The sequence below is a fragment of the Piliocolobus tephrosceles genome, chromosome 17 (assembly GCF_002776525.5).
Source record: "Piliocolobus tephrosceles isolate RC106 chromosome 17, ASM277652v3, whole genome shotgun sequence".
Taxonomy (NCBI): Eukaryota; Metazoa; Chordata; class Mammalia; order Primates; family Cercopithecidae; genus Piliocolobus; species Piliocolobus tephrosceles.
In genome coordinates this window covers 55,475,185-55,501,568 of record NC_045450.1, presented here as the reverse complement: position 1 = coordinate 55,501,568, position 26,384 = coordinate 55,475,185, and positions in this window count along the sequence as shown.

Below are 26,384 nucleotides of genomic sequence, written 5' to 3'. Positions count from 1 at the left end.
CAAACACATGTTGATGACTTGCAAGTCCTCCTTTCCTTGCTCTGAAGTGCCAGGGCATAGTTCCCTGCACATCTCCCTTTGGTTATCTCCCAGCTACTGTAAACTTAAGACATCCCCAGCCTGCATTTCCTCTCCATTCTCTAACCACCCATCGGTTGAAAGCAGCAGTTTCCAACCGGGCACCGTGGCTCACGTCTGTAATCCCAGCACTTTGGGAGGCCGATGGGGGCAGATCACCTGAGGTCAGGAGTTCGAGACCAGCCATGGTCAACACGGTGAAACCCCATCTCTACCAAAAAGGCAAAAATTAGCTGGGTGTGGTGGCGGGCACCTGTAATCCCAGCTACTTCGGAGGCTGAGGTAGGAGAATTGCTTGAACCCAGCAGACAGAGGTTGCAGTGAGCCGAGATCGCACCACTGCACTCCACCCTGGGCGACAGACCGAGACTCCATCTCCAAAAAAAAAAAAAAAAAGCAGCAGTTTCCAATGTAAGACACATCCTTGCACATCTCCAGGACTGCACGCATTACCCTCTGCAAAGCACCCTCAACTCCTCCAAACAGGTAGAGGCTCCCCTTTCTGTGTCTTCTGCGGCACCTCACACAACCTTTCATGTCATTGGAAGAAGTGAGCCCCCGTGTGTGAATCCCCCCTCAAAGCCACAACATATTTATGTTGTTCTTCATGGAAGCCACAGCAGAGGCTGAAACAAAGATCCTCAAGACCTACCTAATGAAGAAATAAATGGATTGATGATGAAATAGTGCTGAATACCTGACTCACTGGCATAACTGACCGCAGTTTAGGGCAGGTAAGAGAGGAATGGGGTCTACTGTTAAATTTGCCAGAGCATCTCTTGGGACTTACAGTGATGGATTTTAGTCGAGCTACCAGATAATACCAGGGAAGGCTGGTGTAGAAAGGCTTTCACTGCTAAATATCCTGGTTAATTTTCTAACAATAAATTTTTTTAAAATTGTCCTGGGGATTTCATATGTAGCATTAAAAGGACCATCTTTTATTATTATTTTATTATTATTATTATTATTATTATTGAGACAGAGTCTCGCTGTCACCCAGGCTGGAGCGCAGTGGTGTGATCTCGGCTCACTGCAAGCTCCGCCTCCCGGGTTCACACCATTCTCCTGCCTCAGCCTCCCGCGTAGCTGGGACTACAGTCGTGTGCCCCCAGGCCCAGCTAATTTTTTTGTATTTTTAGTAGAGATGGGGTTTCACCATGTTAGCCAGGATGGTCTCCATCTCCTGACCTCGTGATCCGCCCGCTTCAGCCTCCCAAAGTGTAAAGGACTATCTTTAATTACAAAATCTATTCTAAGCATTTAAATCTTTTACCTAGTTGGCCCTCAATAAATATGTTGATGACGAGAGGATTATATGTACGTCATGTTTCTCCTTCTTTATAAAAATACATAACATGGATAGTTTAACAAGCATTTATTAATAATGTTTTGAGAACATTTAATCGAGAATTTTTTAATGTACAAAAATTTGAAAAGCATAGGAAGCCATTTAATTTCCTGACTTACAAAGTAACTAAATGATATATTTTTCGGGTCCTTCCAGGTCCAACATTTTGGTCCCATGATCTCCTTTTGCTTAATCTTAGCCTTGGAGGTGATGGTAACTACACAAGGATGACCATACGTTAGCCTGCTGTAGCTCATTCTCCTAAAGCCAAACCCCAGGAATTCTCAGTGTTGCAGATGTGAGGAAATGAGAATTCTCATACTTTGCTGAGGACACCCCGAAAACTGATACAGTCTTCAGGATGAGAAATTTTGAAATGTGTTTCAAATGACCAAAAATGTGGCCATATACATTGATCAAAATTTTATTTCTCAGATTTTAAAGAAATAAGTGAACTGGTGAACAAAAACGTTCATTGTAACATTGTTTATAATAATGATGAAATTAGTAACAGTATCAACTTCCAACATGAGATTGTGTCCGGAATTAGTGGGTTCTTGGTCTCACTGACTTGAAGAAAGTAGCCGCGGACCCTTGCAGTGAGTGTTAACAGTTCTTAAAGATGGTGTGTTCTGAGTTTCTAACTTCAGACGTTCAGATGTATCTGGAGTTTCTTCCCTCTGGTGGGTTCATGGTCTTGCTGTCAGGAATGAAGCTGCAGACCTTCATGGTGTGGGTTACAGCTCTTAAAGGAAGCCGTCTGGAGTTGTTTGTTCTTCCCAGTGGGTTCGTGGTCTCGTTGGCTTCAAGAGTGACACTACACACCTTTGTGTAAAAGTTCGTGTAAAAGTTTCACCTACGTGGTGAAAGTTATGAGTCATAAAGACAGCTTAACCCAAAGAGTAAACAGCAACAAAATTTATTGCAAACATCAACAGAACAAACCTTCTTCCCCACGGAAGCGGAATCCACTGAGTTAACCCTAGGTTGCTCGGGCAGCCTGCTTTTATTCCCTTATCTGGCCCCACCCACATCCATTTTACAGAGAGCTGATTGGTCCGTTTTACAGAAAGCTGATTGGTCTATTTTGACAGAGTGCTGATTGGTGTATTTACAAACCCTGAGCTAGACACAGAATGTTGACTGGTGCCTTTACAATCCCTTAGCTAAACATAAAAGTTCTCCAAGTCGCACCAGGTTAGCTAGATACAGTACCAATTGGTGCACATACAATACCTTGGCCCCATACAAAAGTTCTCCAAGTCCCCATCCGGGTCAGAAGCCCAGCGGGCCCCACCCAGTGGATCCTGCACCCGGGCTGCAGGCGGAGCAGCCAGCCAGTCCCCAGCCGCGCCTGCACTCCCCAGCCCCCAGGTGGTAGATGGGACCGGGCCCCATGAAGCAGAGGGTGGCGCCGGTGGGGGACCTCAGACATGGTGGGCTGCAGGTCCTGAGCCATGCCCCACGGGGAGGCAGCCAAGGCCCGGCGAGAACCTGAGTGCCGCACCAGTGGGCTGGTACTGCTGGAGGACCCAGCGCAACCCCCACAGCCGCTGGTCTGGGTGCCAAGCCCCCCACCGCCCTGGGCCAGTGGAGGAGGCCAGCAACCCTGTCAGATACAGGGCCCTCTGAGCCTGCTCCCGTGCCCGCCGGAACCAGGGCCACCAGTGCTGTGTGCAGCCCAGGTTCCCGCCCGCGCCTCTCCCTCCACACCTCCCCACAAGCAGAGGGAGGCGGCTCTGGCCTCAGCCAGCCCAGAGAGGGCTCCCACAGTGCCACGGCGGGCTGAAGGGCTCCCTAAGTGCCGCCAGAGTGGACGCGGAGGCCGAGGAGGCATCAAAAGCGAGGGCCGCCAGCACGTTGCCACCTCTCAAGATGATAAAGTAGAGTGTGCCTTTACAATGGAATGCTAGGATAGATTGATACACATTTACTGACATGTAAAGACAATTGCAAAATGAAAACTACTTAGAGATGAGACAATGAGGTTGCTCCCCACCTCATAATCTAAGATACATGATCAAAATGATACACAGATCAAAATTTATTATTTATATTGTATTTCATAGAAAATAAGAATGGCAAATTAAGTGAACATTCAATTTAAAAAGATAGAGAAAATAAAACAATAATGATAACTCCAGAGAAAGCAGAGATGGATGAAAATAAAAATACACTAAATTTGATAAAATAGATGAAAAGATCTGTAAGGCAGACAAATGTTTCCTGAAAAAGAAAGGAAATAGAAAAGGCACTTAGCTGTTCATATGCAGGAGCCAAAATGAGATGTTACTTATCTTACAAGGTACTTGAAAGAAGTAGCTTGTGCAATTGTATATTGATAAACTTCGAAACCTCTGTGAAAGATTGTCTAAGAAAATACATTTTTAAATTGGCATAAAAAATAAAAAATTTCAACACACAATAATTATATGAGAAATTGAAAAGGTTGTAAAAGATCTAGACTGCCAAATTCCTCAAACTCAGCCAGTTTTATAAGTGAGCTCGTCTCAGAGGGATTGTATAATTGATCTTCTAAACTGGGACCCTTTGGAGAGTGAATGAACAGAATTAAGCAGGGAAAATCTGAGAAACAGGAGATGTTTCAGGCAAATTAGGACAAATGGCATACTAGTTGTATCAACATTTTTTTTTTTTTTTTTTAGGCGGAGCTCTGTCGCCAGGCTGGAGCACAATGGCACCATCTTGGCTCACTGCACAGTCCGCCTTCCAGGTTCACGCCATTCTCCTGCCTCAGCCTCGAGTAGCTGGGACTGCAGGCATCCGCCACCACATGCAGCTACTTTTTTGTATTTTTAGTAGAGACGGGGTTTCAGCATATTAGCCAGGATGGTCTCAATTTCCTAACCTCATGATATGCCCGCATCAGCCTCCAGTTGTACCAACTTTTAAAGGATAAATAATTCTAAGTGATATAGTTTGCATTTGTGTCTCCACCCAAATCTCATGTCAGATTGGAGGAGGAGCTGGTGGGAGGTGGCTGGATCAGGGGGGCAGATTTCCCCCTTGCTGTTCTCAAGATAGTGAGTTCTCATGAGATCTGATGGTTTAAAAGTGTGCGGCACTTCCCTCTTCACTCCCTCTCCCCTACTGCTATGATAAGACATGCTTGCTCCCCTTTCGCCTTCCACCTTGATTGTAAGTTTCCTGAAGCCTCCCAGTCATGCTTCCTGTTAAGTCTGTGGAACTGTGAGTCAATTAAACTTGTTTTCTCTGTAAATTACCCAGTCTCAGGTAGTTCTTTATAGCAGTGCGGAAATAGACTAATACACTAAAGTTATGAAAACTGTATCACAGTTTAGAAAGAGATTAAAGGTTTTCCAGTTTAGAGTCAGAAAAAGCAGAAGAGAAAAAAAACAAAAAAGAAGGAAGAAAATTCTATGCCTACTGACGCATGTTCCCAAATAAACAAAATGTGTGTATTATACACATCCCTAAATGTCAATTATAAATCAGTAAGAAACAAACTAAATAAAATTGTCAAAATATACAAAATCAGTTTATAGAAAAGAAATACAAACCATAAGCATATAAAAAGTACTCTCAATATAACTGATGCATAAACAAAAAATAATATTTTAACCGATCTGCTTGGAAAAATGTTAATAATATTAAATGTCAAAAAGTGTGGTATTTCATACACTGTTGGTGAGAATGTAAATTGGGGCTATATTCTGGAGGGTCATCTGGCAATTATTTACCGAAATTTTAAATACACACACCCTATGATACACTTACTTCCCCTGCTAGGAATCTATACTACAGAAATACTTGAGCAAATGTGCAGGATATGTGTATGTGGATGCTGACTGATATATTATTTTAATTATAACAAATAACTAGAAATATTCCAAATTATTCATTTTTCAGGTAATGAAACAGACTCAGAGAGATTAAATGATTTGTCAAATTCCACATTATTATCAATTGGGTTTATAGGACTAGAAAAAGCTGAGCTTTAAAAAACAGAACAGTTTGCTAATTGTATTTTTAAATTTTTATTTATTTTTTGAGATCGAGTTTCACTCTTGTCACCCAGGCTGAAGTTGCAATGGCCCAATCTCAGCTCACTGCAACCTCCACCTCCCGGGTTCAAGTGATTCTCCTGCCTCAGTCTCCTGAGTACCTGGGATTACAGATGTGCACCACTGTGCCCAGCTAATACTTGTATTTTGTTTTCGGTAGAGACTGGATTTCACCGTGTTGGCCAGGCTGGTCTTGAACCCCTGACCTCAGGTAATACACCCGCCTTGGTCTCCCAAAGTGCTGGAATTACAAGTGTGAGCCACCATGCTCACCCCAGTTCTCTAATTTAAAAATAATATTACAATTTGCTTCGCCCCATTATTGGTCAATTGCTAGTCTAAGGTTTCCACAGTTGTTTATAATCTCTTGATTAAAAATATCTTGATTTCTTTGCACCAATCAGCTCTTTTCCTTCAAAATCACTTCCACTCTTGGGATGGATAACTTTGTCCTTCAACATGGTTTGATTTTCAAATGTTTAGTGGAAATAAAGACTAATTTTCTAGGGCTTTTAAGTGCTATGTTAAAAAGTCCCCTAGATGCAGATATCTTTACATTTGGAGATTATGGTTATCATTTTCAATGTTACATGCTTTGAAATAACTACTCAGAAGAAAGAGATCAACAGGAACAAAATATCACAATAGCCTTAACCACATGGGACAATACTTTCTATGTTAACCATCATAACTATCCCTGCTTCAGAGAGAACAAGTATTTTCTCTTTACAATGATGTTCCATAGGCAAGTAATGAGTTACTGCATAATATTAGAAAATAGTGAGGAAAATAAGTCACATTCTAGTCCTTTATTCCAAAGTGAAGCTTGCAATGTCTTAGAAAAGACTTCTGGCTTGGCTTCCTGTTGGTTTCTGGCTTTGGTCTCAATCTCTATTGTTCCCTACTCGACATGTAATCATCATTAAGGCATGTGACACAGTGCAGCCAAAACCTAGCTATAAAACAGCATGTATGGCATGATTCCCTTTCAGAACATAAATGTAAATACAGAGTGTGTGTATATGCATAAAGAGTTTGGAAGGATTTTCAAGTTATTGTCTTTGGGTATGATTATAGGTATTCTCTGGTCTCTTTGTTTTGCTTATTTATATATTCTGATTTTCTATAATGAATATGTATGAGTTTTATATTTTAAAAAATTTTAATAAACTCATTTTTGTTCTACCTGTGCGCTTAACTCACAGAGAGTTTGGGTCAGCAAATCCAGTGCACTGCATTTCCTAGCCAGTTAGATTCTTTATAACATCTTTGGAAAATAAATAAGCTTACCTAATGATGAATACTCAAATTTCTGAAGCCAGAGACAGATAGCTGGGCAAGCCCCAGGAATATCTCATGCCTAATGGTACTCAACATGGCAATAATTCATAAGAGTCCAAAGGCCAAAGGAGGGAGGTAAAATCAAAAGGGCAGTTAGGATAATTCTGACCCTGGCAAGAGGAAATCTACATATGATTGAAAGCACGGGTGTGGTTCAGATAGTTCTGGATGTGAGTCACAGCTCTAGCACTTGAAGAAAAAAAGTTGTGTAATGATAAACAACTTACTATCTGTGCGTCAGTTTACTCGTTTTTAAAATGAGAAAAATAATGGTAACCATATCTTGTGAAGACCATGGCTCCCAAAAAGTTGGAGTAAAGAGCTTAAAATGGCAGGCTTTGATCATATGCCTTCTGTCCATAACTCTCAACTTCCTCCCAAAGTGGAATAGCAGGACTTGTTATTCATAACCTGAATCATAGTTCAAATAAGAACCTTTAAGTAGCTACTTAAGATTATCAAAGATCTGAAAACATAGCAAAAAAATTAGCTCAAAATATCAGAGAAAGCAGAAGCCCAAAGATGGAAGCAGAGCACTAAAGCTTTTTTTGCCCTAAGTGCATTTTCCAAAAGAAAAAAAAGCAAACTTCTCCAAATTAAATGGGAATCTCAAAGACTTATACCCTCAGAATAAGAGTAAACCTTACCCAGACCTCCTTCACTCTCAGGGGACTGACTTAAAGTTGTCTGAGCACTAAATAGAGCAGAGAGAAAAAAATGACATCAAAAAAGCTATGCTCACTTAGATTTGCAGAATAATAATTCCTTGATTAGAAATATTCTAATTTCTTTGCACCAATCAGCTCTTTTCCTCCAAAATCACTTCCACCCTTTGGATGGATAATTTTGCCTTTCAACATTTTGTAAAGCTAAGTAATCACAGTAGCTAAGCAATCAAAAACAAACAAAACAACAATAACAACAAAAATTAAGGTGACAAATTCAATTTAGGGTGGTCTTGAAGGTAATTCTCTTAGGTGCCTGGCTAAGAAGATTTAGCTCCTGTAGGGAGGGAGTACCTTTATCCTAGGTCTCAAAACCCACAGATAGTGATTTTCAAGGACATTAAATAGCTCAGAATAAAAAGAAATGCAAGTACGTTAGGGAAAAATGCAAAAGAACAACTATAGCAGGAAGAAAAACAGAAAAAGACAAATGACCAAAACAGACCTATACGCAGGAATTATCAGGCACAGTTTATAAAACACTTATGATTATCAAGGTGTAATAAACAAAATAAGAATAAAAATTAAGCTTTAAAATATATGCAGGACAGTATAAAAATATATTCTAACAGATAAAGTACAAAAGAGAACTTCTAGAAATAAAAAATATAGAAATTGAAATTAAAAACACAATAAATCCATATAACAGCAGATTAGAAACAGCCAAAGAGAAAGTAGACAAATGGGAATATGAGTCAGATGAAATTATCCAGAATACAGAGGAGAAAAAATTTAAAAAGCAGGGAAATAAAGAAGTTAAGACTCAGGGGATGATACAGTGACAAGGCCTATTTTATGGGAGTTCTATAAAGAGAATAGAGAGAATTGGCAAGAAGCATTTAAAGAGAAAATGAGCATTTTCTAGAAAGTGATAAGAAACAACTATCTACAGGTTCGGTTCGAGAAGCTGTTAAGATCAAAAGCAGTATTAAATAAAAAAGGAAGAAAGCAACACACACGTAGAAACATCACAGTGAAACCACAGAATACTAAAGAAAATATATACAATCTTAAGAACAGTTATAATACAATAAAAAGACAAGGCCGGGCACAGTGACTCACGGCTGTAATCCCAGCACTTTGGGAGACCGAAGTGGGCGGATCACAAGGTCAGGAGATTGAGACCATCCTGGCTAACATGGTGAAACCCCGTATCTACTAAAAATACAAAAAAAAAAAAAAAAAAAAAAAAAAAAAATCGCCGGGCATGGTGGTGGGCGCCTGTAGTCCCAGATCCTCCAGAGGCTGAGGCAGGAGAATGGCATGAACCCGGGAGTCTGAGCTTGCAGTGAGCTGAGATCGCCACTTCTCTCTAGCCTGGGCAACAGAGCGAGACTCAGTCTCAAAACAAAAAAAAAAAGACAAATTGACTGGACATCTGATATTTTGATGGCCACAATGGAAGTCAAAAGACAGTAGAATTAAATCTTCATTATGGTAAAAGAAAATACTTTAAAAATTATAATTCCATCTCTTTTCTTTTTCAAAAAATTTTTTCACCAAAAATCTGGTTTGGATGTTGAGACAGATGACATCATACACACACCAAGAAGATGTGAAAAGGTGTAATACTTATGTAATTGAGTCTTTTCTGGGGAGAACAAGGAAAGTCTCCCAAGCTGGTCCGCAAATGACTTTAGAAAGCAAGGAAAGGAGATTGGCATGGGGCTTTTATAGTGGTAAGGTGGATCCAAAGTGAGGGCTTCCACATTTGGGCAGGAGCTTATATGATACCACTTGTACCAAGGAGAGAGCACTTTGGCTTTTTTATAAGCTTGCCCAGTTGTGGCTCATAGGGAAAGAAAGATAAGATGAGGCTTAAAAGCAGTCAGCAGTTAAACATCAAAAAATAAAGTTAGAGTCCTTATTACAAAGAGTAATAGAAGAGAAATAAAGACTTTTTTTAAACAAAGAAAAACTGAAGATTTGCCACTGGAATATTCTCACTAAAGAAAATAATATTTTTTGAGAAGGCAGAAGGAATCCCAAGAGGAAGTTCTCAGATACAAGAAGAAGATATAAGAAAGAGCTAAATATGTGGACTCATTTAATGAATATTGACAAGAAATTAATGACAATTCTTAGAAAGAATTTAGACACATGTATGACAAAATTATGTATGTTTGAAAGGGAGTAAATGAAGTTAACGTGTTAAAGGTATTGATTAGCTGGAGAAAGTGTCTGGAGAAACTGTAAAGGTATTGATTAGCTTTAGATTTTGATAAGTATACCTGCTGCAATTTCTAGGAAAAATCAATAAAAGAATGAAAATAAAGTGTATTATTTCCAAATGAATATAAAAAATAAATAGAATGATGAAAAATAATTAATACAAAAGATATCAAACAAAAAGAAAAGTAAACATATCTGGGAAGACAAATAGAGAATACAAAATATGATGGCAAATTTAACACTGATTGCAGTAAACACAAATGTAAATGAACCAACAGCCCCAATTCTCCAATTAAAAAACAAATGGCAGACTGAATAAAAACAAAATCAATTCATATGATGTTTGTAAAAGACATATGTACAAAATAAAGATACAAAATATTGATACTAAGAAGATAGAAAAAGATAGAATATGAACATATCAACCAAAAGAAAAGTGGTGTAGCTATATTAGCAAAAGTATAGATTTTAAAACAAAAAGTATTGATAAAGAATGTTACTTTATTGTGATAAAGATTTAATCTACACTTGTTTTGCTAATTATTGGATGGATGGAAAAAAGTCAATGAGAATAAAGAAGATTTAAATAACATGATTAACAAACTTGACCTAATAACCTATGTGGAACATTACACTCAGCAACTACACAACACATATTTTCCCTAAGCACACACAGAACAGTTACAAAAATTCACCACATGGTGATCCATAAAGCAAGTTTTAAAAACCTTCTAAGAACTGAAATTATACAGAGCATTTTATCTGATCAGACCTCATTTAAATAGAAATCATTAAACAAAAATAAAACTAGGAAATCTCCCACCAGTTTGGAAATTAGAGAAATATTGTTCTAAATAACAATGGCTCAACAAAGGAATCTAATGGAAACTGCACATCTAAAAATGCATGGTAATGAAATACACTACATATAAAAACTTGTGAAATATAACTAAAGCAATACAAATTTATTAGTGAAAATTTGGAAAAGTTATGAAGGGTAATGACTACTTTCCCATTTCTAAAGTGGTATAAAAATAGAAAAAAAAAAAAAACCACCCAGAACAAAACAAACAAAAGGGAGTGAAAGTAAAATAGTATATAAACTAGATTTAATAAAATAGAATGTGTTGAAAAACTAAAGGTGGTTCCTTGAAAGGAGTAAAATTGTAAAACATTTAGTGATAAAGAATAAAGAAAAGGTAAAAGGCATTGAAGAAAGAAATATGAAGAATAAAATAGAACATGACTGCAGATGGTGCCATCATTAAAAAGATAAAAAGAAAATGTTAGAATGTTACAAAAAACTTCCTCTCAATACATTTAAATATTTAAATACAATATTTAACAAAATTAGCTAGGTACTTTAATAGTCTAATAACGATTGAGAAAAATTGAAACGATACTGAAAAATTTTCCCACGAATAAAAGTTCAGGTTCAGATAGCTTCACCAGTGAGTTCTATGACACATTCAAGAACAAAACAAAAACAGTATGATCTTATAAAAACCTCCAAAACAGAAAAAAAAAAAAAAAAAAAGGAGCTCTCCTTCAGTTCTTTTTATGAGGGCAACTTTACCTTGATACCAACCCCTAATGATGACATACACACAAGAAAAATTACAGGTCAATGTCATTCATGAACATCAATATAAAATTCCTAAAAAAATTTATTACCTAAACAATTCTAGCAATTTAAAAAGGTAATACAGCATGAATAATTTGGTTGTATACAACGCATGCAAGGTAAATTTAACATGAGTAAATAATATATTTTACATTGATAGATTAAAGGAGAAAACATATAATTATTTCAATAGGAGGTAAAAAATTGATAAATGTGTAACAACTCATTTATACTAAAAAACGATAGCAAACTAGAAATTAAAATAATTTTTTTTAAAAATAATAAGTTATCTCTCTTCTAACCTATAGTAATCATCTTTTTTTGTTTTTTGAGACAGAGTCTCACTCTGTTGCCCAGGCTGGAGTACAGTGGCGCGATCTTGGCTCACTGCAACTTCCGCCTCCCAGATTCAAGTAATTCTCCTGCCTCAGCTTACCTAGTAGCTGGGATTACAGGCACCAGCCACCACGCCTGGCTAATTTTTGTATTTTTAGTAGAGATGGGGTTTTGCCATGTTGGCCAGGCTGGTCTCGAACTCCTGACCTCAAGTGATCTGCCCGCCCTGGCCTCCCAAAGTGCTGGAACTACAGGCCTGAGCCACCACACCGGGCCGTAATCATCACATTTAATGATGAAATACTGAGATTTCATCATTTTGCACCTTTGAGATTTTCCATCTTTCAGACTGGAAAAAGATAAGGATATTCATTTTCACTTCTACTGAGCATTGTTCTAGAGGTCACAGCCAGTACAAGGCAAAGCAGAAGAAATAAAATATAATAAGGATTAGAAAGAAGGAAACTAAACTGCCATTATTCTTATATTTATATAATTGCACATGAAGAAAATCCAAACTAATCTAGTAATTATTAGAACAGGAGACTCTACCAAGTCCCCTGATGCAAAATTGACATACGAAAATTAATTGCATTTCTATACATCAGCAAAAGAAAGTTAGAAAATAACATTTAAAAGATACTGATTACATTAACGTCAAAAGTGTTTAATAACTAAGAATAAATCTAACAAAAAGTTTATTCCAAAACTGAATACATGAAAATACAATCTCATTAATAATTATGGTTATGCAAACAATTATGATTATGCAAAATTTAAAAATGCAAATGATACCATTTCCACTAAATTGGCTAAAACTAAAAAGCCTGATATTACCAAGTACTGAGGAAGCTGCTGAGTAATAGGAATTCTAAAACACTTCTAGTGAGAGTATAAATCTAAAAAACCACCTTGTAAAACCATTTGACATTTAATAGTCATGCTGAAGATGTCATACCCAATGACCCATTATTTCTACTCCTGGGTATATCCACTCTAGAGAAATTCTTGTACATTTGTGCCAAAATACTTATGCCATAATGCATACATAGAAGCATTTTTGCAAAATCCCTAACAGAAAACAACCCAAATGTCTGTCAAGAATAAAATACATAAATAAATGTTGGTATAATTATAGAGTGGAGTACTATGCAATGATGAAAATGAACAAACTATAGCTACCCAATCACTTAAATCAGAGGTTGGCAAAGTATAGACCCAAATTTGATCTGTTTTTGTGAATAAAGCTTTACTGGAACACAACCGTAATTACCCATTCACATGTTGTCTGTGGCTACTTTCAAGCTGCAATAGCAGAACTGAGTACCTGCCACAGAAATCCTATGGTCCACAAGGCCAAAAATTTTCACCAGGTGGCCCTTAACAGAGTAAGATGTCAACTCTGAACTTAAATGAACCTTGCAAGCATGATGTTGATCCCCCCAAAAAGTAACAAAGAAAATATATACCAAATTATTTCATTTGCATTAAGAACCTGATGAAACTACATTGTATTGTTTAGGGATGAATACATATGTTGTAGAATTTTAAGGCAACACAAAGAAATGATCATCTCAAAAGGATTCAACTAAGTTACCTCTGGGGAGGATCAAGGGTTTGGGATGGAAGAAGAGATCAAAGGGAATTGGGAGCTAACAATGACCCATTCCTTAATCTGGGCAGGAGATACATAGGAATTTTATCCAATAACCTTAGTGTATGTGGGGGTGTGCCTGTGTTTTGCATAATTTTCTGTTGTATGCTAAATTTTTCACTTAAAGAAAGTAAAATCAATAAAGTACTTCCACCATTATCTAGTTTATAATTTTAAAGCAAACTGTAAAGTAAAATGTTTCAATTATATTCAAATTTAAACATGAAAGACTTAGTCCTACATACATAAAAATAAAAATAGACTCAAGTTCTGATTACCCTTTTCTCATTCTTTCTAAATTTCAAACATGATATATATCAAAATGTTAAGAACAGCCAATGTAAAGACAATTGTTTGCTGAGCTTCAGTCACATAATAAACTATTTTTCTTTTCTGGAAATGCAAATCCTGGGATAGAAAGCCAATGTGTATAACATATTAGCTAGTGTTAACACAGAAATTCCACTCTTGCCAAAATAGCTTTAAGAAAACAATAGTTTTCCTTTTCAAAAGTAACCATATTTTTCCTTTGCTCATTAGCATTTAGTATATAAACATACAAAAATGACTCCTAATTATTTCATAGCAGCTTTACTGAAATGTAGTCCACATACTATAGAATTCGCCCATTTAAAACATACAGTTTGGTTGGGCACAGTGGCTCACACCTGTAATCCCAGCACTTTGGGAGGCCGAGATGGGTGGATCACGGGGTCAGGAGTTCGAGACAAGCCTGGCCAACACAGTGAAACCCCGTCTCTACTAAAAATACAAAAATTAGCCAGGTGCGGTGATGGGCACCTGTAATCCCAGCTACTTGGGAGACTGAGGCAGGAAGAATCACTTGAACCCAGAGGCAGATGTTGCAGTGAGCTGAGATTGTGCCATTGCACTCCATGCGTGACAGAGTAAGACTCCATCTTAAAAGTAAAATAAATACAATAAAATAAGTAAAATATACAATTCATTGGATTTTCATATACTCTCAGAGTTATGCAACTATCACCACAATCAATGTCAGAATATTTTATCATCTCCATAAGAAACCTAGTACCCTTTAGCTATCTATCACCCACTCAAGTCCCCCAACTCCTTTCTCCCCCAGCCCTAGGCAAGCACCCACTATTTACTTTATAAAGATTTGCCTATTCTGAACATTTAAGGTAAGTGAAAGCATATGACATGTGGTCTTTTTTGTCTGACTTCTTTCCCTTTGCATAAGGTTTCAAGATTCATCCATGTTGTAGCACGTGTCAGCACCTCATTCCTTTCTATGGCTGAATAGTATTCCGTTATGTGGATATACCACATTTTGTTTACCCATTCATCAGTGGACGGACATTTGAGTTGTTTCCAGCTTTTGACTATATGAAAAATGATGCTATGAAGATTTGTGTACCAGTTTTTATATGAACACTTATTTTTCTCTTAGGTACATGTTGATGAATGGAATTAATGCTAATATTTTAATATTTGACTGTAAGTCAGAAGACAAGTTATAACCCTCCATTTTTTTAGAGAGTAGATTCTGGAAATAAATTTCTATTTAGTTTTCTACAGCTAATTATCACACCACTCAGAAGTACATGTAGCTTTTACTGTGATAATACAACATTACAATTAACATTACATTTTATTCTTGTGACCACTATAATCAAATCTGTTCCACTGGAACATATGAATTTCAGGAAATGCTAGTCTTTTAAATTCATGGAAAGTTTTTTATTATTATTATACTTTAAGTTCTAGGGTACATGTGTACAACGTGCAGGTTTGTTACATATGTATACTTGTGCCATGTTGGTGTGCTGCACCCATCAACTCGTCAGCACCCATCAACTCGTCATTTACATCAGGTATAACTCCCAATGCCATCCCTCCCCCCTCCCCCCTCCCCCCTCCCCATAATAGGCCCCGGTGTGTGATGTTCCCCTTTGAGAGTCCAGGTGATCTCATTGTTCAGTTCCCACCTATGAGTGAGAACATGCAGTGTTTGGTTTTCTGTTCTTGCGATAGTTTGCTGAGAATGATGGTTTCCAGCTGTATCCATGTCCCTACAAAGGACACAAACTCATCCTTTTTCATGGCTGCATAGTATTCCATGGTGTATATGTGCCACATTTTCTTAATCCAGTCTGTCACTGATGGACATTTGGGTTGATTCCAAGTCTTTGCTATTGTGAATAGTGCCGCAATAAACATACGTGTGCATGTGCCTTTATAGCAGCATGACTTATAATCCTTTGGGTATATACTCGGTAATGGGATGGCTGGGTCATATGGTATTTCTAGTTCTAGATCCTTAAGGAATAGCCATACTGTTTTCCACAATGGTTGAACCAGTTTACAATCCCACCAACAGTGTAAAAGTGTTCCTATTTCTCCACATCCTCTCCAGCACCTGTTGGAAAGTTTTCAAAAATATTTCTCATGCTTTGAGAATTTTCCAGGCTAAAATAAAAATCCTTCTAATTTTCTTTATTTAAAAATAGAAATAGTTTCTTTGTTTGTTTTTTAGATGAGGTCTTACTCTGTCACCCAGGCTGGAGTGCAGTGACAGCAACTCAGCTCACCACAACCTCTGCCTCCCGGGTTCAAGCAATTCTCCTGCCTCAGCCTCCTGAGTAGCTGAGATTACAGGCATGCACCACCACACCCAGCTAATTTTTGTATTTTTCATAGAGACAGGGTTTCACCATGTTGGGTAGGCTCGTCTCAAACCCCTGACCTCAGGTGCTTTGCCCTCCTTGGCCTCCCAAAGTGCTGGGAATGCAGGCATGAGCCACTGCACCCAGCCAGAAATGGAAATTTTATGACGTATCATCCCACATGTATAGTCAGAACCCAACTGCATAACTCCAAACATGGCTACCATTTCATTTTTTAATAATACCAAATCTTCTGTAATTTAAAATGATTTTTAAAAGCAGGCTAAAACAAATGGATAACTTGAAAATTTAGCACAAAACAATTAACTAAGATTTTCTTAAAAAGTGTTCTGTAAAACTACATCTTTGTTTGAGATTAATCTATTTGCATAGCAGTGTAACAACCGAAAGTTCCAATTCTGGTATTATTATTAAGACTTAAAAATAAAAATAAATGGTGGATACATTATTTACCAAGAACTACTTTAATCAGGTGGCACTAACTTCCCCCCAAATCCACCAAGATTCTAAGATAGGTAACCAAATAAAAATGGAAAAATTAAGAGTTGATGGGAATTAAGGAGAAAGAGACAGAGAAAGATGGCAAGAAAGGAAAAACAACAGAAAGGAGATGTGGTTGGATTTCATTCTTGCTGAGAAAATCTACCGAAATATATATGGTTCCCACAGTATGCACTTTGGAGGGATATGTAAGTAATGGACGAAAGACCCAGAAGGGTGATAGGACAAAACCAAGCATCACATTTGGCCAATCGACCCTGATGACAGACAGGAATTCACACAACATCTCTGCAGCCAAAAATGCACATACGTGCAAAAACAACCTTGTCTGCTGGAGGACTTAAGGAAGACAAGGACCCTGAAGTAGCTTCAAAGAACATCAGCATCCTTCAATCTGATTAAAACCTACTTTTATTTCATTTATATAAGGGTGTCAGGTTCGATTATAAGCCACATACGATTTGGCTCTGAGAACGGTACCTTTTTCTCACGAAGGAAAACAAGGGAAGAGAAGTAATTCCTAAATGTTAACCTCAGAGGTTCCCAGGGCAGCATGCCCACTCACAAGGTCTTAATGTCCCCTGGGAGGGGGCTACAGGCTCTGTTGTCAGCTGTATGGAGAGATTTCAGGCTCCCCCGAAATAGAAATACAGTATTCTTAGTTAACAGGATACACAAATTCAGTAAGCAAGCAAAGAATGGGTCTCTCCTCCGTCTGCAGTTCTGTGCCCCAATGGGAGAAGAGTGTAACTGTACTCCCTGTGGTTTATCTGTGTATACTTATCTGGGTGTATATCGTGTACATACCTTCGTATTGCATGCAGTTCCAAAATACTTCGTTCAAGTTTCCTTATTAGCAGCAAGTGGGTCTGTTGAAGCTTAAGAAAGCCATTTAATAAAAATAGAGCCACCCAAATGAACACGGATTGAAAAAAAATTTAGATTGATGGAGCGAGGTTGGTCACTGTAATTACGGAAGGTGTATCATTTCCTAAGCTCTCTTTGCATTAAGTGTATGCCATACATACATCAGACATAATTAGCACTTTAGGTGACAATGATTTGATTTCTTTCCTTGTAATGAAAGCCCTCTGTGTTGGCATATACATTCAGAACGGGAAATTGAACACTGTTGCTGTGTATTCACCCGAGGCAAAATTTAGGACGAACTAGGGAAAATACGAGGAGGGTTTACAGAACAGCCCTTTGTGAATTTTGCAAACGAAAAAGAAAATAGTTCAATAAAAAGCTTTTAAGGATCACAGTCAAACATGTGCTTTTTAAAAGCGAAGGATTTCTGTAGAACGTTTCTCTACTTTTAAAGTCAGCATTTAACTTTCCTTTAAATGTGAACAAACCCACACTAAATTGATTTGTAGGCACAACTGCAAAACTGGACACATTTAAATTACTGTGTATGAAACAGAAAAATATTGGCGCTGCCTTCTCTGAGGGCACAGAAGAAAATGGTTTTCAAAATTATTTCAAATAAATATCAATCCTTCCCGTTCCTTTGCTGCCGCAATTAAGAATCATGTTAATCCACATTTCTGTGGATGAAACCATTTATATAAACATGAAAGATTTTTATAAGGGAAAAAGGAGAAACTGAAATGCAAGCTGCTGATCTATTGTATACGGCTCATAAGGGATACTACATCCTCTTGAAATGTGTAACCGCATGAGAAACGCCAAGAAAACACGCTTTTGAATTTAAATCTTCTTGAAAAGTCATTTTCTTCTCTTTTTCATCAAAAGCAAAATGTGACAGGTGGGTTAGTTAATTCCTTTGATTGCATAAGTTTATCAGAAATTAAGTAATAGATAATGATTGTTAAAATAAACATTTATAAACTAAACCTAATTTTGTTAGTTAACTTCATGCAAACCTTCCCACTTACGTGGAACCTGCCGACCTTTTGCTTTAATCCTAGGATCTATCTGTTCTACTAATATGCTGATCTACAGGTATCTACTGATCGGTTGGAGAGTGAATTGCACACCCACATCTACTCCAATGATTCTAAAATCCTCACAGTGTCACAAAAGTGAAGACTGTATGAGAGATGCTTAAATTGCACATAACACAGCTGTTCCTAAGGATCTTCATTTTACATTTTCTTAAACTTCTGTGGATCTTTTACTGACTTACTAAGAATATCTGAAAATAAAGGATCCTGTTTTTTGTGTGAGTTCCTATTTCAGAAACGTATAAATAATAAACCAGAAACAAAGAAGCCTTTGAAAAATCAGTGTGAAGGGTAGGTTATGATGTAAACACATTTTGCCTAAATTGTAAAAAACAAACAACCAAAAAAAAAAAAAGAAAGAAAGAAAATGAAGTACCTGCTTAGAGCTTTGCAGAGTTAACTCACTGTAATTTGGAATATATAAGCATGAAAGGAGTTCAACAGTTGGATGCATCATATACTTTTCCAAGCATAGATTTTAAACAAAGGATGTATAGCCAGGCATGGTGGCTCACACCTATAATCCCAGCACTTTGGGAGGCAGAGGCAGGCAGATCATTTGAGGTCGGGAGTTTGAGACCAGCCTGGCCAACATGGCAAAAACTCGTCTCTACTAAAAATACAAAAATTAGCCAGGTGTGGTGGTGTGTGCCTGTAATCCCAGCCACTCGGGAGGCTAAGGCAGGAGAATCACTTGAACCCGGGAGGTGGAGGTTGCAGTGAGCTGAGATCACGCCTCTGCACTCCAGCCTGGACAACAAAGCAAGACACCATTTCAACAACAAAAAAAAAAGGATGTGTGAGGCATTAGCAGTGGTTTCAAACAATAATTTCTCTTATCTAAATTTTAACTTGAGCCAGATGTAGTTTAAGGCCACAGGCAATAAAAAGTACTATTTGTGTAATCTCCCAGATGATTGTATATTATTCTGTTTTCTCAATGTAAGAAAGATTTCACTTAGAAACTCGAATCTGATGTCTGCAGGTTTGCACCTGTAACATAGGTCATTCTTTTTCTTTTTCTTTTTTTTAAGGACAGACATAAGGGACCAATTTTTTTTTTAACTTTTTATGTATTATTTATTTATTTATTTATTTATTTTTTTAAGAATGAATCATGTTACACAAGAACTCAGGGTTGCCAGGTCGGGCTGTATTCTGTACTTGACAAAATGCTGTGACAGGTGACAGCCGAGGTGCAATCTCCGACTACACATTGTTATGTGAAAGAGAGTTATGTTAAAACCCTGATATTACAAGGTGATATAATCACCTGTTACAGAAATATTTGTTAAAATCAACTAGTTACTAAATAACATTACAACCAATTATTAGCACTTTTGCACAAGTGTAAACCCTTTTCCCAGATTTTTTTGGCTTCATACACAGAATTTTACATTTGTGACATGAGATTTTTTTTCTCTCTCATGCAAAAATATTAAATATCCATGACCCACGGTCACAGCATTTCTCTCTTATTTCTGATTAGATGGATATCTTTCACCTTGATGAGACACATGCAGGTATATACATAACATGCATATGGGATGTCAGAAAGCACTTTCGATTTTTCTTCCATACCCCCCTAGGATGATGTGGGAACCTCATGTCAAAAACCCTCACTTCAGAACAATAAATAAATAAACCAGCCATAGCCTTCCTGAGGCTGGCCAACTCTAGCATAAGTAATTCAAGAGGCTGAGAGATGCCAGATAAATTTGATTACTATAAAAGATGGGAATATGTTTCCTTCCTTTGAGAATTCACAAAAAGGGGTCAAAAACAAAGCAATGCTGAAAGCGAACAATTTCATTTCGCCTGCAATTCAAGGCGAAAATTCAAAGGCAATTTTGCAAGAACATTTTATCACAATTTTATAGACCCTCATTTCCTGCACACATCACAATCTTTAATTTCTAAAAGAAGAAGGCAAGAAAAGGGGAAGTGGGCGGGGGAGAAGAGGTGAGGAGGCAGAGACCAACCGTGAGGGGCTTTTTTTTCTTCTTCTTTGAGATATAAATGCAGATATTTATAAAGCAGTGAGAGATTTGTAAATCTTTCTTCAAAGCTGAACCTACTGCTGGGATCGTGATTTGCTAAAAGCTGCTATAGGCATACTCCAAAACTCAGCGGGGTCATCTCTCCCCTTCCAAAAAGTAAAAATAAAAAATAAAAGAGGTTGGGTTGAGTGGGGGAGGAGAGAAAGCCATTCTGATTAGTAGTGTCTTGATAGACATGTTTGAGAAAACTGTTTGTGTTTCATACCTTCTCCTTGACTCATTCTTTTTCCTTTCCAAAGACACAACAAGAACATTTAAAACTCAATAGCTTGCTTCCCATCTTTTTGTCTAATTGACTCTCCTTGATGCTGTTTGGAAATGGCAGGTCATTTCTCAAAGCCAAACTGTCAGGTGACCCTTTAGAAGGTCACAATCTAAAGACAAATGCAACAGGCATCCATCCAAGGGCACCTTGACCACCTCCACTCCCGACCCTGCAGGTCTTGCCAAATACAATGAAGGGCACAGTTCACGTGGAGCACAAAGATCTAGTTTCCAGTTCCAATTCTGCCAAAAACTTCCTGTGTGAGCCAAAGGAAAGCCACAAACTCGCTGTCTTTTCCTAGTGGGAATAAAAAATAGAAGTCCTACTGGCTTTCCAAGAGAACAGGGATAACAGAAAGCAACAAGAGTTTGAAAGCACTTAGCTCGTTTTGTACATCAATGCATCCCTAAGACCCAGAATGTGTCTGGGACAGAGGAGATGCCGAATAAATATTTGTTAACCAAGGAATGAATGCATCTGGGGAAGGACAAGCCATGAAAAACAGAGTAAAACTGTCATAGCAGATATTAAAACGAAACCAAGATGGGTAGTGCTAAGAATCCACTTTCTCTGAGAGGGAAATGGACTGACTTTAGGATATGGCAGGTACTTCTTTCTCATTGGGGCAATTAACCTCCCCCACCTTTCTCATGCACTGACACATTTACAACCTACAGTCAAAGCCTCAGCAGGCCATGGAGCTCAGAGGGACTTCGGGAAACACCACCCATTTAGAGATGTGGCAGAGTGCCCTCAAACTTTTCTCTAGATAAATAAATTGTTTTCAAAGAGAACTGGATACAAAGTAATTTTGCGTTGGGAAGGGAATGTCATTTTTAAAAAAGAAAAGGAAAGAAGTGTGAGAAAAAGAAAATCCTTTTGCAAGTCATTGTTTTCCAAACTGAACCAGTCACTGCTGTCGCCCAGGAGGGCAACGTAACTTTGCCAAACAGTATTGCTGACCTATTTCTGCACATCTAGAAGCCTTGTTTTGTAGCGGGAAATCTTGAGATGGGCTAGCACTGTTTAGTGCTGACCTAATGCCCATGAAAAACAAAGAACTACCATAAATGGAGAAACTGGGCTTGGACAATTGCATCAATATCTAATATAAAAATCGAAGATGGTTTCAGGTTAAAGGATGCGTACCCAGCATAGTGCCATATGCAGTACATATATTCGTTCTATGTAACAACCACATATTTATATTCTTTCAGAAACTTTCTTTTTATAATGCTAGTCCCTGATTCAGTGATTGCAAGTGATTAAGAAAAACGAATCCATATTCACAAATAGTCACTAATCTATATTGAAAATTGTAATCCCATAGTATTCGCCATTTTGGACTTCCCATCACAAGAAGCAACCATATTCATTCACCTACCAAGAGATCACCAGCAATATACCTGGTGCCATTTAGATGTCCATTAAGATAAGATACAGCACAAATTACAAAAACACTCCTTTGGAAGAGCTACCACCTGGTTACAACTGGACCAAAAGAGGCAGACACATATACGGTGTACCAAACAGGAAATTTTTTTTTTTTTTTGAGACTGAGTCTGGCTCTGTCACCCAGGCTGGAGTGCAGTGGCCAGATCTCAGCTCACTGCAAGCTCCGCCTCCCGAGTTTACGCCTTTCTCCTGCCTCAGCCTCCCTACTAGCTGGGACTACAGGTGCCCGCCACCTCGCCCGGCTCATTTTTTGTATTTTTTAGTAGAGACGGGGTTTCACCGTGTTAGCCAGGATGGTCTCGATCTCCTGACCTCGTGATCTGCCTGTCTCGGCCTCCCAAAGTGCTGGGATTACAGGCTTGAGCCACCACACCCGGCCCCAAAGAGGAAATTTTAACAGAGCATTCAGATGCACCCAGAGGAAAGTAATTGCAAATGACAATAACTTTTCCTTTCCATACCAATATTTTTTTGCACACAGCTAACACTTAGTTAATGCATTTTCATAGGAGTTTTATCCCATTTAAACTATGTAACGGGATAAACATAGTCAGCAGCACAGTCATGGTCCATTAGGGAAGGCAGATGCCCTACATTTATTCATTTATTTAACAAATAATGTGTTAGTGCCTCTTGTCTACTAAAGAGTGCAGAGTGATTAAAAGCACTATTGTCCCTGCTCTCATGGAGTTTACAGTCTAATGTAGAAGATGAATAAATAAGTAAGTAATTAAATATAGTGTGACAAGTACAATGAAAGTGGTCATAACAGGTGCTTGGGGACCACTGAAGAGATGATCTTTCTGATCATCATTGCACTTTTTTTGTTGTTGTTTTTTTTGGTGAGACGGAGTCTCACTCTGTTGCCCAGGCTGGAGTGCAGTGGTGCGATCTCGGCTCATTGCAACCTCCACCTCCCAGGTCCAAGCGATTTTCCTGCCTCAGCCTCCCAAGTAGCTGGGATTACAGACTCCAGCCACCATGCCCCAGCTAATTTTTGTATTTTTAGTAAAGACGGGGTTTCACCATGTTGGCCAGGCTGCCCTCGAACTCCTGACCTCAAGTGATACACTCACCTTGGCCTCCCAAAGTGCTGGGATTACAGGCGTGAGCCACCGCGCCTGGCTTGATCATTGTACTTTTAAGAAGAGGATGCTGAGACCCAGGAAGACGGCAGTAATTTGCCCAAGGTGATACAGAGATTGCTCCAGCAAAGTGAAGGATATGGCAGTGGGATTGTGACCTAGGAAAATGAACAAATTCCATGATATCTGCTTTGCTAAGGTAATTCATTTTCAAAGCAGATGAGATACAAATAAATTTTAAAACCTCACATAAATAGAGAGATGATTTGGCATCACTGTGGACCAAATGATCTTTTATTGTACCACATGACCAGTTTTGTGTCTTTTCAGTAACGTGTTTTTTTTTTTTTTTGAGGCGGAGTCTCGCTCTGTCCCCTAGGCCAGAGCGCAGTGGCGTGATCTCGGCTCACTGCAAGCTCCGCCTCTCAGATTCACGCCATTCTCCTGCCTCAGCCTCCCAAGTAACTGGGACTACAGGTGCCTGCCACCATGCCCAGCTAAGTTTTTTGTATTTTTAGTAGAGACGGGGTTTCACCGTGTTAGCCAGAATGGTCTCGATCTCCTGACCTCGCGATCCACCCACCTTGGCCTCCCAAAGTGCTGGGATTACAGGCATGAGCCACCGGGCCCGGCTGACTTTTCCTCAATAACTTTAAAGCGGCCTGAGTGGCAGTTTCTGGGCTTGAGAGTTTGATCGGATATGGAAAAATGGACATACAGATTGGTTTAAAGGATTTAAATCTCCATGTCCTATAAAGCCAGTGGAATCATTACTCACATAGCAGAGAAGTTACATGGGATCCCATCACGTCATATTCATGTGTCAAAAGAGTTACCTATTCCCATATGAAATAGTGAAACCCTTTAAAATTGTGTTTCTTTCTTCATATACAAAATATTTGTGTTTCAGAGAGCTCTTATTATCAAATATAAGGTCTTTGGCCATCTCTACAAAAATACTAAGGGAGTTTTAAAGATTCCTTGAAGGGATGATGGAAAGTTTCTGAAACCTTCTGAGACAGAAAATGCTACCATATGAATGAAGCCTTGAAGTTTCTACTACAAGAAATGTGAGGCCATCACATCAGATCTGTGAATCTCAGACTGCTGGACCCTTCTCTTTACAGTCAGGCTTGTTGAAGTATAATTTACATGAAATAAAATTCACTCTTTGTAGTGTACGGGTATATGAGTTTTGTCAAATGCACAGTCATGCCACCACCACTACAACCGAGATACTGAAAAGTTCCATCACTTCTCCCAAATCCCCTTGTACTCTCAAGTCAACCCCTCTGCCCTTAGCAACCACTGATCCATTCTCTACACCTAGTTTTGCCTTTTCCAGAATGCAATGAAATGGAATCTGCAGCATGGAAATGTTTGAGTCTGGCTTCTTTCACTTAACACAACGCCTATGGGATTCATCCACGTTGTTGAGTTTATCAGTAGTTCATTCTTTTTTTGCTGAGTAATATTCCATTGTACAGATATACAACTTTTTTATTTATTTATTTTTGAGACGGGAGTCTCGCTCTGTCACCCAGTCTGGAGTGCAGTGGTGCAATCTCAGCTCACGGCAACCTCTGCCTCTTGGGTTCAAGCAATTCTCCTGCCTCAGCCTCCCAAGTAGCTGGGATTACAGGTGCCCACCACCATGCCCAACTAATTTTGTATTTTTAGTAGAGACAGGGTTTTGCCATGTTGGCCAGGCTGGTCTTGAACTCTTGACCTCGTGATCCACCTGCCTCAGCCTCCCGAAGGGCTGTGATTACAGGTATGAGCCACTGCACCCGGCTGGATATGCAACTATTTATCCATTCACTAGCTGAAGGACACCTGGATGGTTTCCTGGTTTTGGTGATTATGAGTAAAGCCACTGTAAATGTTAACATATGGCTTTTGTGTGAACATAAGTTTTTATTTCTCTTGGGAAAATCCTTAGGAGTGGGTTGGCTGGATCAAATGATACATATATGTTTAAGTTTATTTTTAAGAACTACTAAACTGTTTTTCCAAAGTGGCTGTACCATTTTGTATTCCACCAACATGTAGGACAGTTTGGTTGCTTATTTGCCAAGAGATAAAGAGCTGCTAAGTAAGAATGAATTAAAGATGCTCAAGAAGATACTGGTCCCTACCATTTGGAGCTATTAGAACATTTAAAAGCACTATACCAATAGGAAGGATAACAATCAGTAAAAGTTTAGCACTAAATTTAGTTGCGCATAATACAGACTGAACCAACACATAACCTCATTTTGAGATTCAGGTGGGAACTTATTTGAGAAGCCACAAAACCTACTACACTGAAGTTTTGCCATTATTGGATGGTAGCCTTGCTTGACTTGCACCATCTCATCTTCCCTCACTTCCACTTCCCTTGTCCAAATCTCAGGTTTCCTGAAGAACCAGTTCAAGTGCCACCTTCTCTGGAGCATTCTGGTCAATTAGCAATTTCTTTTTTTGAGACGGAGTCTTGCTCTGTCGCCCAGGCTGGAGTGCAGTGGCCGGATCTCAGCTCACTGCAAGCTCCACCTCCCGGGTTTATGCCATTCTTCTGCCTCAGCCTCCCAAACAGCTGGGACTACAGGCACCCGCTACCTTGCCCAGCTACTTTTTGTATTTTTTTGGTAGAGACAGGGTTTCACCATGTTAGCCAGGATGGTCTCGATCTCCTGACCTCGTGATCCGCCTGCCTCGGCCTCGCAAAGTGCTGGGATTATAGGCTTGAGCCACCACACCCGGCTCAATTAGCAATTTCTTTGAATTCCTACAGCACTCATAATTCCTGGTTTAAAGCTTCATTACATATGCAATGGTTTGTGTTCTATTTATAACACATATTAACATATTCATGTTTCCTTCTTGAAAATCAGGCACCTCTAACGAAGCTTGCCAAAAGAAGGGACTCATCTGGACCACCCTGTAAGCCAATGCAGATGTGTGTGTGCCAGACTATTCTGCGGCACAAGTGTCTATCATGGTCAAGAGAAAGGGAAATGTACTAGCCATTGTAAGTATCCAGGAAGACAAAGAAATGTACAACTCTAGA